Raw genomic sequence first — 5,027 nt, 5'->3', positions numbered from 1 at the left:
TCAACATTCTGATCCAGGTCCGTTACACGATGTCCTGAATGAGTTACTCCAGTATAAATGGAAAGGTTTAGGTACCGATTTAATTAGTGTCATTCTAGAACAGCGCCACAAATATAGAACGTTTTTGAACCCGCATTTTGTTCATGTCTCACCCCCAGAAAGTAAACCATTTTACATGGAGAGACAGAATCCGTTACGAGAAGTCCACCCAGTTAGAGGAACGGGTGGCGAACTAGAACGAGTGTTTGTTTACACTCCGATTACAAAGATGGAACTCTTAGAGATGAAAAAATTAATCCCCTGTCATGATAAAGATCCAGCAGGGTTCCACCGAGAATTAAAAGACATGCTCCGTATGGGAGAATACACGTATCCAGATATCATTAAAATGTTAAAAGTCTTGTTGCCCGCAGGGGTATATGAGAAACTCAAGGAAAAAGAATGGGAGGTGGGAGAGAAAAAGATCGATTGGGCAGTTCTAGAAGCTGAAGACAAGGCACGAGTACCAGGTACCGGTCTTGGAGCGAAATGTAAAGAATTACCTGAATTATTGATTCAAGTTTTACCCAGATTATTGACAACTAGAAAGGAAGACTGGGATGCAATCTCAGCCTGTAAACAGAAACAAGACGAAGATATTAGTGATTATTATTCCAGATTTGAGAAATGTTTTACCATAAACAGTGGCCTCAAGACAAGTAGCGAGTCATACCCTCACCTTTTTGTTACTAAATTAGTCGAGAATTCAAGCCCACAAATTAAAAATCGAGTTTTGAAAGTCGAAAGTACCTGGCAAGCTAATACCCCGTCCCAGATGTTACAGATGCTCCAATACCACCAGAATAGGATCAGGGAAGAACAAGAACACGAGAGAAAGCGTATGAAAGACACGAAAATGAAAGTACTAGTTGCACAATCTATTCCACAGGACAGTCAGAAGAGGGGTCCGAATCAAGCCAGTCATCCTGCAGCTCCCGTTAAAGGAAACTGCAATTATTGTAAACAGCCAGGTCATTTTATAAACGAGTGTGCAGTTCTGAAACACAACATAGCTACCGGTAAGACTAAAGAAAGACCACGTCCGCCTAGACAAGAACAAGTTTCACAGACTCCTCAGCCACAGAATACACAACAGACAGTTACAGCTCCGCAGCCTATCGCTGCAACACAGCATGTTACACAGCAGATGTACCAGTATGCACAGTCCGAGTATCCAGAGTATCAGCCATATTCATGAAACAGCCTAGAGAGGGAGGTAGGCTTGCCTCTCATCGAGATACCTGTAGATCAAGAAGGTCCCTATGTTCACAGTCAAGTATTAGGGAAAGACAGAAAGTTTTTGATCGATACAGGGGCAAGTAGGACCACAATTAGCCACGCCGAAGTTCCAGGGGCTCCGCTCTCAGGCTCTAGAAATGTTTCCCTTGGATTTTTGAGGAAAACCTATCGTGAATGAGATATCAAAGCCAGTTACTCTAGAAGTAGGTCCATTGTCCCGCACTACTGATCTGTTACTTACTAAGTCATGTCCAGAAAATCTGTTAGGCATTAAAACACTGAAAGAATTAGGTGCAGTTATATGCTGTTCCCCAGAGGGAATACGATTGTTCCTACGTGACTTCAAGGGTCACTATGTATTACGAGATTTTGATCCCAGATTGTCTAATGTTCCGCAGCATTTATGGGCGCAAGGTCCAACTGATGTAGGTTACATGCAAATCACACCCCATCGTGTGACTCTCAAGCCAGGTGTAGTGTTACCACGAATCAGACAGTACAGATTGCCACCTGAGGCTGTAGCAGCCTTATCCAAAATTATTGACGAGCTCATCGCTCAAGGAGTGGTTGTAGAAACTGACTCCAATGTATGCAATTCTCCGATCATTCCAGTTATGAAACGTACTGATCCAAATGCACCCCCAGTATATCGATTAGTGATTGACCTACGAGAACTTAATAAATGTATTATTCCTCAGTACCCAGTCGTTCCAGATATCTCTTCCCTATAGACAGCCATCGATTCCGAAGCCACGTTCTTTACTGTAATTGACCTCAAGAACGCATTTTTCAGTGTTCCCATTCATCCAGACAGCCAGTTTCTTTTCGGATTTTGTTTAAATGGAAGAAGCTATATGTTCACACGAGCTCCTCAAGGTTTCACAGAAAGTCCTAGTATTTACAGTCAAGCACTCAAGAGACAACTAGACAACATTCACATGCCAACTGACACTGCCCTGCTCCAGTATGTCGATGATCTACTGATCACAGCCCGTTCTGAACGTGACTGCGAGCGAGCGTCACTGACGGTTCTGTATTTCCTAGCCGAGATGGGGCACAAGGTGTCCCCTTCGAAGCTTCAATTCTGTGTCCAGCAAGTGGTCTACTTAGGACACTTACTGTCCAAGAGGGGTAGGCAGTTGACACCAGACCGTATCCAGTTAATAGCGAGCCTTCCTCAGCCCAAGACCCAGAAGGAGGTACGTGCTTTTATTGGCCTTACTTCTTATTGCAGACAATGGATTCCTCAGTATGCATTTCTAGCCAAGCCACTGATACAGTTAACGACACAGGAGGCAGCCGTATCGACTGTCCTCCCTTGGACATCTGAACATACACTCAGTTTCAATGAGTTAAAGAAAGCCCTATGTCAAGCTCCAGTTCTAGCTACACCGAACTACAGTAAGTCTTTTACACTTTTCGTCACTGAACGCGAAGGTACAGCATTATCTGTTCTCACACAAGATCAAGCAGGACAATACAAGCCATGTGCTTATTTTTCGAGCACATTAGATCCTGTAGCCCAGGCTCTGCCTGCGTGCCTCAAGTCAGTTGCAGCCACAGCACTAGCTATCAGACAAAGTGATTCCATAGTATTAGGACACTCCCTGACAGTACAAGTTCCACACTCTGTGGAAGTTCTTTTAAACCGAACACAAACTCAGCACTTGACAATTGCACGTTTAACAGGTTATGAATTGACACTATTCCAGCCACACATAGAAATCAGACGCTGCAATATTTTAAATCCTGCTACACTGTTACCATCAGTTACTTCGAATTCTGCCACACACGACTGTGTGGAAATGGTTAACATCATGACAAAGCCAAGACAAGATTTGACAGATATCCCATTCTCAGATCCAGACCTGACACTTTATGTGGATGGTTCATGTATGAGAACAAGTACAGGAGAACTAGTCGCCGCGTATGCAGTGACTACTGACACTGACGTTATTGAGACACACCGTATTGACACCCTGTCTGCTCAAGCAGCAGAGCTAGTTGCTCTGACACAAGCCTGCATACACGCCAAGAACTTGAAAGTTAATATTTACACCGATTCATGTTACGCAATTGGAGTCGTACACGACTTCGGAGTGCTCTGGCAGGAGAGAGGTTTCATGACTTCTCATGGAACCAAGATTCAGCATGGTCTCCTTATTCAGGCTCTGTTAGATGCCATACATTTACCGACATCCATTGCTATCATGAAATGCAAAGCACATACGAAAGTTACTGACATTATTTCCCAGGGTAATGATCTAGCAGATCGCACAGCCAAGCTTACAGCACAGACTCCAGACATTCCAGTAAATAAGACACCGACACACACTCCAGATCCGACTACATGTATGACAGTTAAGGACCCTACTCAAGATGTCATAGATATCCAGTTACATGCTACTCCCGATGAAATCAAGAAATGGTCTGAACAAGGAGGGGTACAGACAGGTCAGGGATGGGTGACGAAGGGAAAGACCACATGGTTTCTCCCCGACTCTATGGTTCAAGTCATTATCAATACCGCACATAGTCCAGCACATTTAGGAGAAAAAGCTATGTTAGACAGTATCCAGAACATTTGGTTCAACAAGCATTTACGAGCTGCAGCCAAGCAGAAAGTCCGTACCTGTATGATATGTTGCCAGTTTAATCCAGGTAAAAGTGTCCCGGTGGAACAAGGGGGATTCCAACCTCCTGACCACCCTTTTGAAGTCCTCCAGATGGATTATATTCAGATGGAGCGATGTCGAGGTTTCAAGTATGTCCTCGTAGTTGTATGCGCTTTGTCCAGGTGGACAGAAGCATATCCAGTCCCAGATTACACAGCCGCGACCACTGCCAAGCAGTTGGTTCGTGAGTTCTTCCCCCGTTATGGACTCCCTAGGGTCGTATATTCTGATAACGGCCAGCCATTCTCATCAGAGTTAATGAAGCACGTTTCCCTTTTGTTAGGGTACCAGTGGAAGTTCCATTGTGTACGCCACCCTGAAGCAGCAGGTCTCGTAGAGAGACATAACCAGACCCTGAAAATCCGCATCGCCAAAGTATGTAAAGAGAAAGGTGTGGACTGGCTAGTAGCTCTGCCAGTCGCTTTGTTTTATATGCGCATGGTCGCACATTCCAGATCAGGTCTGTCCCCGTATGAGGTCGTATTCGGCCGCCCCCCCAAATATGTGGGGTACACCTAGACCCCGAAGTATTACCGATGTTTCAAGTAATATGCTGACAGATTACCTAGCTTCCTTGATGTCTGCCCTCAACTCTTGTCGTTCACAGGTTGCCGCCGCATTTCCAGACAATACCGAGGTGGCACCGCATGAAATCGTTCCAGGATCCATGGTCTTGGTTCGCAATTTTGACCGCTCAAGTCCGCTGGAGCCACGCTGGAAGGAGCCCCGACAGGTCCTCCTCGCCACCCGTACAGCCGTGAAGTTGGAGGGTCGCAAAGGCTGGGTGCACCTTTCGCACGTAAAGAAATTTTATGGACTGAAACCCGTCTCAAAGAACATTTCCCAGGATTTGAAGGATTGCCAAAGTACTATTCTCAAGGACTGTCCCGCAAAGAACAATGATACTGCACCCTCCCCGTTAGAGAAAACTCCGCAGCAGGAGTACAAGTTGAAACTCCGGTCTAGTAAAATAAGTCAGCCAGTTTGATTGTCTAAGTCCTCCCCTAGGTGAAACGGTTAGACTGTTTCTGACATGTATAAAATAGACCCCCATAGTGAGAGAGTTAGTCAAAA

The sequence above is a fragment of the Lissotriton helveticus genome, chromosome 1_2 (assembly GCF_964261635.1).
Source record: "Lissotriton helveticus chromosome 1_2, aLisHel1.1, whole genome shotgun sequence".
NCBI classification, from domain to species: domain Eukaryota; kingdom Metazoa; phylum Chordata; class Amphibia; order Caudata; family Salamandridae; genus Lissotriton; species Lissotriton helveticus.
The sequence above is the reverse complement of the archived record's forward strand: the minus strand, read 5'-3'. Positions refer to the sequence as shown.